This window comes from Sinocyclocheilus grahami, unplaced genomic scaffold (assembly GCF_001515645.1).
Source record: "Sinocyclocheilus grahami isolate Dianchi unplaced genomic scaffold, SAMN03320097.WGS_v1.1 scaffold936.1, whole genome shotgun sequence".
Classification (NCBI taxonomy): domain Eukaryota; kingdom Metazoa; phylum Chordata; class Actinopteri; order Cypriniformes; family Cyprinidae; genus Sinocyclocheilus; species Sinocyclocheilus grahami.
In genome coordinates, this window is record NW_015506115.1 from 68,522 (window position 1) to 80,629 (window position 12,108).

The window sequence follows — 12,108 nt, forward strand, 5'->3', positions numbered from 1 at the left end:
ATTTCACACATCTTGTTATGACACAATTCTTTAAAAAGCTCCCAGTTGGCTGCATTAAATTTCCATCTTGGAATTCTCTCCACCAAGGTTTGTATGATGTCCACACCAAATTTAAAACCATATTGGATAGTGATCACTTCCCATTGTACTTTGTTTACTTACATTCCATTCACATTTTCTAGCTATATTTTCTGACACTAGAGTGATAACTAAAGCTGATTTATGCCCACGAGTTACATTTATTCTTGTAAAACATCCATTGTTAATACATACTAACCGTCCCCAATCTAACATTTCTTCCACAATCAGCCCATTATAATCTGTTTTAATACTCCCCCTAGTGTATTATGGGCATTGAAATCACCACACCATATTAATTTCTGATTTGTGTTACCTCTTATATTTTCCAATACTTCCTTACTTAACTTTTCACATGGATTGTAAAAATTAACTACTTTAATAGTATGACTCCCTTCCCAGACGTCCATCATAACCACCTCTTGGTCCACACTCACATCAACATTCCTATATCCCACACCTTGCTTTATAAATGTAGCTACCCCACCTCCATTACCTTGTTTCCTGTCTTTCCGAATAACCACATATCCTTGTAAAACAAATTTAAACTGAGGTTTGAGCCATGTTTCTTGAACACACATTATATCAGGTTTATTTTCCAAATCAGAAATTAATTTTTTTAATTCTTGCCCATTAGCTATTAAGCACTGTACAAATAAACTTGACTTGACTTGACAATTCAGAAAACATTATAACAAGTCAGAAAACACAATGACAAATTCGAAAACAAAATAACAAGTAAAAAAATACGACAAATCAGACAAACCGGAAGAGGTAGGTATAGTTTGAGACAGCGCCATTGGTTTGGGATTACTCACCGCTGACTGGACGAGACATCTGTCAATCAACGTATACAGAGAAGAACCAGCCAAAGAACAGCAGAGTCGTGGTAGAAAGTTCAGAGATGGTATTAAAGTAGCTCAGTTTAAATGTATTGTATGAATTGTCCTTACTCTGGGATTAAAAAATATGTAATATGTCTATTTACATTTAGTAAAAGTGATTGTAAATTGTTCTATCATCTATATAATGTTCTTATTCATCTATCCACTGACACTCCACTCGTGCGTTGGCAACATCTTGGGCAACACTCTGATAAAGTACAGACACCTGAAAAGTACTTTTACAGCAGAGTAAAAATACTTCACTACTGTCCGCCTCTGACAAAAGTTGTGAAGAATTTCGGAAGCCAATATATCAAACAATATGCAATCATAATAATAAAAACATTTTTATATAGGGCAGTTATTCCACCACCTTCCACCACATTTCTTACACTGGCCACTGGCATATAAAAGTACATGTAAAACATAAAATGTACCATACCATCATTTTTTTAAACTATAAGAACTATATATGAAGTTACTTGCATTGCCGCAATATGCAGTTCACATTGAGCTGAATTTTCTAATTTATGAACTAAGGTCATTGCTGGACCTGAGGACTATGTACATAGAGTTACATCTACTCAAAACTGAATCTCTAATTTAATTGTTACTGTGTGTCAAAGTTGCAATCCTTTTCTGCTTTCCAAGTGAAAACTGTTGCACGTCTGTCCTGTTTTTAGTGATATGTTTGTTTTTTCATGATATCATTGATATTCAGGAAAGTTTAATTTTGAGAATTGTAAAAATCAATATGAAAATCCACTAGGTAGGTAGTGCTTTTGAGTTGTAGACAGAAGGTGGCAGCAGTGAGCAGTCTCTCGGGGTTGGTAAAGACTATTCTAAAAACTTTATTTCCTAGCAACAGATGATATTACAGGAGAAGCTGAAATTAACCAAATTGATTGGTTCTTTTAGGGATTGAATTGAGAGGGGAAATAGGGATATTTAGGGAATTTCTCAGACCTGTTCTGATTAAAATAACAATTGATAATGTGATATTCTATATTCATAAAAACATGGATTGCTTGCCGTTCAAAATGCATAATATAAACACTGTAAAATAAAAGTAATGCAGGTTTTGACTTAATTCTGATAAAGTCAAAACGTGCATTATTTGACAGTGTTCAGCAGATTCCTTTGGCATATAGGTCTGCTTTCTCATGAAACCACACGAGTGGTCTGTAGACTTGTGTGGCATTCTTTCACATCCCTCAAAACTTGGTGACAGCCTGTTTTAGAAAGGAACTGAACATGTCAGTGGGCTCTGAATGATCTCAATGCATGTGCTTTTACTCTGTGATTTTTGTGATTAAACATACTAATGAATAACACTATTTTGAATGATTGAATTTTTATGTTTCCCTAAGCAATCAGAAGTTAGAGTCCGGGTTGCTACAGTCGTCTAATATATCTCTTACAATCATTGACATTAAACATGAAAGTTTTTCATTTGTTTTGTGTCACTGTCTTAATCTTGTGATTCATTGGGCTTTAAAATATGATTGTGCAAGATGTTTCATTTCCTTAAATGCTTTTACTATAGTCTATCTCTCAGTTAGTATATTGTTGTTGACAGCTCAATATGACACATGAAATACAGGTAGTAATTAATAAGGGTCTTGATTTTATATGTTTGTATAGGTTGTTCTGAAGTTGAAACAGGTCTGAAAGTGAAACCAATGTTTGAACGGGCAAGAATAGCCCTACTTGTCCAAAAAAGAAAAGTGAAACAGGTGTATTATTTGATAAATTTTTTATTGGGTGTGTGTCAGTCACTTCCATTGTAGGGACTGAATATGTATTGGGATTTTTACTGTATGTGCATGGTCTGTGAATGGTGGTTGTATGGTTGCATATACTGTATATATGTAATTAAGAATTATGCTAACACTCAACATTGAATCTACATCCATCAGAGTTACAGACAACACCTATATCACCACACTGTATGTAAATTTATTTAGCTTTTATTTGATTAGAGTACAGTGAAGAACTGACTGGAAAGTACAGGGAGAGAGGGAGGGAACAGGACTGCATTATGACCAGGCCAGACTCACACCTAGTCAACATAAGCACAACAGCTCTGTGTATGCTCGGAGAAACATATAGCCTCTGTCACACTCACACAGATCTAACACAAATAAGACTTTTTGTTAAAAAACATCTCAGATTTCATTCTGGTGTCATATTCAGCTCATCTCAAAAGATGTGATTACTTTACCCAAAGGTTAAACTCCTATGCTTTTATAACTAATCTGTGTAATTTTCTAGCTAGGCACAGGAGTTTTGTTTTTGCAGAATATTTGAGCTGCTCTTTTTCCATACAGGCAGTATGATTGATGTCAAATACCATTGGCTTGTTAGATTATGTGTCATGTTTTGCTAGATTATGATTACATTATGACATGATAATGATTCTGAATGAGATTTGAGAGCTGCAGTGAATGGGGGTGATTTCTGTATTTCTTTCACAGAAGTAACAAATGCAATTGTTTTTCAAATAAAGCTATTGTTTGTCTCCAGAGGACTGTAGAAAATAAGTCATTTTAGGACTACTTATGTTTTTTTTAATGGATATTGTGACTGTACATTAATTTGCATTTGTTTTTTTATATTGTTGTACATTGGTTAGGGGAATGAAGTGGGATTTTAGAAATGTCTACATAATAAATTAACTTGTTTAATGTTAAATATGATCATTAGATTTATTTAAAAAAATAAATAAATAAATAAAATAAAATAAAAAAGGGAAAAAAATAACATTTCTAGCGGAATTGTGGAAAACCAATTGTGGGACAGAGAGGATTCAGTCCGTTTTCCACAAAGTGCATCAATCCTGCAGAGAGGATCCATTGCTTATCTTCCTGTTGCCTCTTCTCTCTCTAGTCACAGTCATATTAGACTGTTCCACTTTACTGCAACATTGCAATCCTGCTGATTTAAAGTTTGCATTCTTTTCACGAGTTCACACTAACATATAATGTGATTAAGCAATTAATAGCATATTTGGCGTGCTGTCCAGAGGGAGGGCTCCGAGCTCGGGTTAAAGCCCGAACCCAGAGAACTCCCCCAATGCTGAATAAGCCATTAGTCTCAAAACAACGAATGGAGGCACTGCGGCAGCAGTATCAAATTTAGCGGGGCTCTGCGTCGGCGGCATCAACTGAGCCGGGCACTGCGGCGGCGGCATCAACTGAGCCGGGCACTGCGGCGGCGGCATCAAATTAAGCCGGGCACTGCGGCGGCAGTATCAAATTAAGCCGGCACTGCGGCGGCAGCATCCAATGAGCAGGGCACGGCAGCGGCTGTATCAGATTGAGCCGGGCGCTGCAGCGGCAGTATCGAATGAAGCAGGGCATTGCAGCAGCAGCAGCCTCAAATTTCTTTTAACTGATCAAAATTAGATGGGCTTTCTTTGTGTGAAAATTATTGGTCCTGATATAGCTCAAGGCATCCGATGACCATCGACCGAGAGCTTGGTTCTGCTGCTATGAGAGACCTTTTTTGCTGCCCCGATTCGGAAGGAGTGGCTGGAAAATCTTTCTACGGGTATGACTGGTTGGACGATGTTTATTGAACATCGTTTGTATAGATGTTTTTGAAACCAAAAACGTGTGACAGGGTGGTTATGGTCAGTCATCGACAAAAGAGGGTCAAGAGGGGATGTAGACTGAGAGCTTCTGAATCGTAGGCAAGAACAAGGGCCTGATACGGTTGGATTGGTGACGGGAGGTTAAATTCCGACGTGGTGACCTCTTTTTCCTGATCTGATTTACTTTGATGAAATAGGAGTTTCGCTGTCAAGCACGGAAAGGTTGGATGGAGTTGAATAGAAGTTATTGTGAATTCCAAGCATCTCAGGAAATCATGAAAAGCCAGTATGAACATAACGTCGAGTCTACGAGCAGTATGAGTGAGTGGTACCCTGTGCGGAGAATGTGGATACATTTAGAAAGGATGTTGAAAGTTATCAGCTGTCTAGCATCTGGGCTTGGAGGATGAGAGCACTGAATTCCTTTGATCAAAAGAGATGTTTGAGAATTGTTTATTTCAGGAGAGGGGGCACCATACATTAATTTGTGGGAAAAAAAATAAATAATTGGATGCCGCTTAGATAACCTTTGATTGACCGGGCTTGGAGGTTCTTACCGGTGTTAAGGTAGGTAACGAAAGATGTGATTGAGAGGAGGGAGAAATCAGGAGGTTGTACGAGGGGTGGAAAGCTTTAAATCTCCAAGCAGTTAGATAAGATTGGATGGTTCTGGGTGAAACTGATTGGAGGATCGAACCGAGTGACGCATTGAGGAGGTTTTAAGGGATGCGTTATGGGAATGCGAGTTGCGAACAGTGAGGTACTGTGGTTGGCGATGGGTCCACCTCCGGAGCCAGCGCTCTGACTTTCTGCGAGAATCTGAGACTTGATGGTATTAGGCACGGAGGGGGGGTGGTTCCTGAGCTGCAACATTCGGTGGGGTAAGTGGTGGGACTGCTGTGAATGAAGTGTACTGAGGTTTAGATTGGAGAGAAGGGTCTGCAGCAGGGTCTGCAGCAGGGGCTGCTGGCCATTAACTTCTGCCGCCAGAGGGACTGCTGTGAATGAAGTGTACTGAGGTTTAGATTGGAAAGAAGGGTTAGAAGGAAAAATAAAGAGGGGCCGTAACCTTTTGCGGAGGCAGCCTCACGCACGGATTAGCCTCTGGTGCTTAGGGACGCACGTAGGAAGAGGTAGAAGGAAATGAGCGAGGAGGCCAGTAAGCTTGCGTTGCTGGCTAATGCTGCTCTGCTTGGACGTCTGCAGCAGGGGCTGCTGGCCATTGATAGGAAAAAGGAGTAGCGGAAGGGTAGGAGTAAGGTGGCTGAGCTTGAATGGCTTGCGGAGGAAGCCTCACGCTAACGTCTGCCGCCGGAGGTAGAAAGGAGGGGGAAGGATAGGAGTTTGGGAAGCTAAAGTCAGCAGGCAACGTTGTGTGCAGCGCTGTAGCTGAAGGCACCGCAGTGATTGGTTGAGAAGAGGAGTGAGGCAGTGCAGTGTGAGGAGCAGCCGAGTCTGGGGCACGGCCCAGGCTTGCTGCGTCTTGAAGCTCGAGGGGAGCCGGAACTTAATCTGGAAGACAACATAATTTTGAATGAAGTAGGGAGCTATGAGGAAGAGGTGCATGGGCTGCAATTGTCAGCCGAGGCAGTCTGATGTTTAAATTGGCTTCCGGGTTAGTGTCTGCTATGGGAGCTGGAGGCCACTAAAAAGAAAAAAGGGGTCATTAGAAGCGGGAGGAAAAGCCTGAGATGTGTGGGCCTGAGTTGCAAGCGGAGGCAGCCTCACGCTTCCTTCAGCTGCTGTAGGCCACGGGAAGGGAGTGGGGTTTGTGACATCCTGTAGAGCCTGTACAGCGAGCTGAAGGCCACTGAAAAGGAAAAAGGATTACAAGTAACAGGAGGAAAGACTGAGATGTGAGGGCATATGTTGCAAGCAGCTTTGTGCTTGTTTCAGCTGCTGTAGCTGTAGGCCACGGGGCTTGTGATATTCGGGGCAAAATGCTGGAGAGCCTGTGCAGCTTGCAGAGGCAGCCTCATGCTAGTGTGCTATAGGAGCTGAAGGCCACTGAAAAGGAAAAAGGATTACAAGTAACAGGAGGAAAGACTGAGATGTGAGGGCATATGTTGCAAGCAGCTTTGTGCTTGTTTCAGCTGCTGTAGCTGTAGGCCACGGGGCTTGTGATATTCGGGGCAAAATGCTGGAGAGCCTGTGCAGCTTGCAGAGGCAGCCTCATGCTAGTGTGCTATAGGAGCTGAAGGCCACTGAAAAGGAAAAAGGATTACAAGTAACAGGAGGAAAGACTGAGATGTGAGGGCATATGTTGCAAGCAGCTTTGTGCTTGTTTCAGCTGCTGTAGCTGTAGGCCACGGGGCTTGTGATATTCGGGGCAAAATGCTGGAGAGCCTGTGCAGCTTGCAGAGGCAGCCTCATGCTAGTGTGCTATAGGAGCTGAAGGCCACTGAAAAGGAAAAAGGATTACAAGTAACAGGAGGAAAGACTGAGATGTGAGGGCATATGTTGCAAGCAGCTTTGTGCTTGTTTCAAATGCTGTAGCTGTAGGCCACAGGGGCTTGTGATATTCAGGAGAAAATGCTGCACAGCTTGCAGAGGCAGCCTCACGCTAGTGTGCTACAGTAGCTGGAGACCACTGAAAAGGAAGAGAGATTAGAAGTAGCAGGAGAAATGTGATGACTGACTGTTAGAATACACTCTCTGTCTTGTTAAGGTTCCAGATGCTTTCACCCTCCTTTTTCTCCCTCTCTCTGAATCCCCCCTCCTCTATCTGCTTTCTTCTTCTCTCTCTCTCTTGTATGATGTTTTAATGTCTCTTACTCATATTCGAGGTATGCATGCGCACATGTATACATTAGCTTTTCTTGGTTCAAATGCCCAAATAAGGAGATGAATGCTAGGACTACAAGGGAAAAGGAGTTCGTGCTGAACTGTGAGGCGAGTTCAGCTTCCTTCGCCAGAAGTCTATTCCTAATATGTCCATGTTTTTCTGTACATGTGGCCATTTTATATAAACATGTTCTTGGCCAAAGATCCTATATGTGTATGTCATTCATATCCTCATTGGTTAAGAGGGTGAAACTCCCCTCGACATATGCCTATATAATATCTTTATTTCTATGAATAAATTGAAGTATTGAGAATACATTTGAATGTGTGTTTTCTTGCTTCCCGGCCGTATATCTACACTTTAAGGGACTGAGAAGATTTCACGGTGGCAAAGAGATAGAGGGACCAATTGTTATTATTAACACTGACAACATCCTAAAATTACGAAAAGACATGCTTTCTCTTAACCACACAATTTAGTAGTAAGTATTGAAACAGCTAGCCAGCCAAGCAGCACATCAGCTGGTAGAGACTTGGAGAGAGGTGCCTAGCAGTATGCCCAACGCATGCAAATTAGGTTGCTAGTTGTACTTGTTCAATAATATTAATAATAGTTTCTACACAATACACCTTATTTGTTGGTTTGCACCTATAATTGTACACGGTTTAACTTGTCACGAAACTCTAATCTTTTTCATCTTATCTGTCTATCCGAGTAAAATGTGTAATTTAAAATACAGGTAAAAAGCTAGTAAAAATTAACACAGAAAATTTGAGTAATTTCATTGCGTGTTCTACGCAGTTTTGCGTCTTGGTTACAAAAAAAATAAATAAAAAACTACATCAACATCCATAATGTCATCACATCGTTTCACAACAAACGACCTACCTTTAGCGACTTTACTTATTATTGCAACAAGGCCTGCGGTGCTAGCGGAGGCAGTCTCGCTCTAGCGACTGCAACGTGAGCTGGAGGCCCGGCTACATGTGGCGCTGCGGCCGGAAGAGCCTCGGTGAAAAGTTGAGCCGAAGCGGGAAGCGAATGAGGTTTTTTCTGCGGTGAGAACTGTGGCGCGGCCCAGGCTCGTTTAAGACCTGCTGCTGCGACCCAAAGCTCAAGGAGAGCCGGGTCTTGTGCGGGACAATGATAGTGTCGAGTGGGCGAGTTCGAGGCTTTGCTCAATCTATTGGCCGCCTTGGCTGATTTGCAGGATGAAGAATCGATCGTACAGATCAGCTTTGTTTACCCTCCGTGAGAATGGTTCGTCTGGAAAAAAAAAAAATCAGCATTTGCTTCCGCCTTAAGTACTATCCACTTTCCGATCGGAGGATATATTGGCATGGCCAAATGATACGAGGATGTCGGAAATCTCGCCGGTGGAGGCGAGGTTAAGCCTCGGTGTTGTGGAGAGCGTGTGGCTGGTCGAGCAGAGCGACGGCTGCGATGAAGCTCGGCGGCGGTGACTGGTGGAAAAGGAGTGAGCCTAGGGCCGGCAGATTGCGACGGAGGATACGAAAGATCCCCGGTACAGGTTTCGTCAACGTAAGGAAAAAGTTGAGTCTATGATATAATGGCTAAAGGAGCAAAACCGAATGCTGGAAAACTTTCGTGGAACTGAGGTAATTTTGGCTGTATATATACGTATGTGCTTAAGGTGATTAGCTGACGAGCTCCACCTGGGCCAGACTGATTATCTGATCGTGCTCCTCCCGAACCTTGTTAATAAAACATCATTTAATTCAGCAAAATGGTCATGCTGTGACATATCAGTCGTATCAATTGGTCAGACGTCTTCATGCGATTCTTAATCGCAGATCAGAGTTCACCAGACTTGAACTTTGGAACACAGCGAAATTCACATGAGCTTGCATTTCCTGTCTCCCTCATCTGCATGTGTATGAATGGAACTCAATGGAATGAAAAGTGCAGTTTGACCACCCCATGCAGCCTGGCTGCAGTGCAGTAATTGGAGTCACACTTTTCAAGGGCTCACATTTCTTGTACCTACTAATATAAGAAAACATTCAACAAACTCCAAATACAGTGATCAAGATGATGGGAAGGAGGCAGGGTAACACTTTATTTTAAAGTCTCCCTGTTCCACATGTTACATGTATTTACTGGTGATGACAGTAAATACATTTATAAGAAATATAAAAGTTAAATTTTCATTAAATTTTCTGTAGTGAAGGAGCTCCCAGTAATCCGACACATGACAGAAACTGTTAAATGGCTCCATTCCAACAGACATCTGCTCAGGGGGCCAGTGGAAGAAGCTCTTTTCCTTATAATGGATGAAGAGGACAAGGAAAAGGCCCTCAACAATCTCCTGGAACAATCAGAAGCTTCCAGAGTGCCCTTCACATTTCATTTTGTGTTCAGGGATGACATGGAGTTATTTTTGCAGGAATGTCATGACAAAATGCCTAACAGTGAATTGTTCATTCTTCCAACTTCAATTTAATTATTGTATACATTTTGATTGTTTCTTTTAAAATGATGCTGCTGCTGCTGCTGCTGGTGTGTGTGAGTGTGTTTTAGATTTTTATTGAAATGTTTTAGTTTTCATATAGAAAAATGCATGATGCACATGTTCTTGGCTTTGGAGTAAACATTTATTTTGAATCTTGTGATTAAAGGATATTTCATATAAAATGCCCATGAGTTTCAAGCATTATTTTTAATATCATGAACTGGAAAAACTTATATATATAAGTGAATATAATGAAACGAATAATTATATACAATTACACAAGATTAATGTTTTAAAATGCTTGTTGCAATGTACCTTAATATATCACCATAACATGCATGCATACATAAAGTATGATGTTTCGTGTGTAATAAAAACAAATTACGCTCCAAAACCGTAAGAATTACAAGATGGCGGCGCGTTCACACGCTGCGGCTTCTCTCTCTCCCGACAGAAAGGTGTTTTCGTGTTTTTTGTCTTGTGAGTCGCAGTGTTTTTGTACGCATTCGTCGCGTCTATTTGTTTCTAAGCGCGCATATTGTCATGAGTTTCTGCTCGATGTCGGCAGAACCACATTTTTAGAGTTAAACTCTGCGCACGCCGAAGAGCTGCGGGATCTCGGTCTGCTCCGGAGGCCTACTCCATCACCGACCCCCACTGCTGCACCTCGCCCACAGCGGAGGCGCCACAAGCGGCGCGAGCGGAAGCAGAAGAGGGGTAAGCGCGGAGGTATCCGGGCTAGGCTAGCGGCTAACCCACACAAGCCGGCTATCCCCACCATCGTACTGGCTACGACTGCACACCGTCACACAACTCCAACCTTCTTATTAAGTTTGCGGATGACACGACTGTAGTGGGTCTCATTAGCAACAGAGATGAGACAAACTACAGGAGCGAGGTGAGCCGCCTTGTATTTTGTATTTAATCTGTATTTATGTTATCTGTATGCACCCAAGGGTCTGAGAGTAACGCAATTTCAATTCTCTGTGTGTATGTACTGTACATGTGGAAGAATTGACAATAAAGCAGACTTGAACTTGAAGTGGCGCTAATCTGTTAAGCTCCGCCCCTCACTTCCGGTTCTGTGGCTGCGGTTCTAAACCTGCTGGTGCTGCAGGTCTGCGATTATTGGCGGTAATGCAACGCTCTTGGATGCAAGCCGACGTTAAACTTCAAAGAAGAAGAAGAAGAAGGGTCTGCTATTATTGTAATATGCGTTTTCTACTGTAATGTTTTCTCACCGGTGAGTGAGACATGAGGTAATCTGACTGCGTTGCATTCAACGCTCCACCAACGCCGTCTCTCATTGTGTCGCTGTGTTTTGGAGGAGGCGTGGCTTTGCAGAGTGATTACACCGGGAGGGTGGGGATCTTGCTTTCAAAGCTAGCTTGCTATCACTAGCCTTTCCGAAATCGCCTATCCTACCTTTAATTAGATAAGAAATCAAATGCTAGACAATAAAAATTGAAAAGTGACATAAAAAGACAATTAAAAAGTGACATGTCGACCTGCTGTGTGGATAGTGTGTTCAGTGCTACTGAGTTCTGCACGTTCGCGAATACTCATTAGAACAAACTAAATGTAGACACAATGTAAATAAGAGATGAATTGTGCAGTAGAGCTTCTCTGATTAACGGAACTTTGTGAGATTGGGATGAACTAAGATGAGTGACAGTTTTTTAGTGATTATAAGGGAGCGCGCTTTCGAGTCTATATAATCCATTCAGAATTTGAATACATTCTCTCAAGGATTCACTCTCTGATAACCATTTATTCAAGTTGTATAGTGTTGCGTCTACTACTTCAGTTAACTAAGTTAAAGTGGAGCAGCTGCTTGCTTAGCGAAACGTGTGTACCCATGTGTGGTTGCACATATCAACACCCCATGAGTTAACAAATAGGTGTAGCATATATTTCCATGCTGCAAACATAAAAATAATAAATACTTGAAAAAAATACTTTAAAATTACCCTTTAAACCATTTAACTGGTACTATTAACACTGAAAAAAAAAAGATTTGTTGGATTTACTCAATTGAATTATGGACATTGGTTCCACACATTTAGTTTGAGTTCAGTGTCCTACACATTTATGTGGTTTCATTATAATACTTTTGTGTATTCAGATGTATTTTTCAAAAAGTAATGTGTACATAGTCTTTTTAAGTTATCCTAACATAATTCAGTTATGTTAGCTTAACATAATTATTTTATTTTAGATATATGCTTCGATCATGTTAATTCTGTGCAATTAAATCAAGTTATCTTAACATAATTTTGATAACTTCACAAAA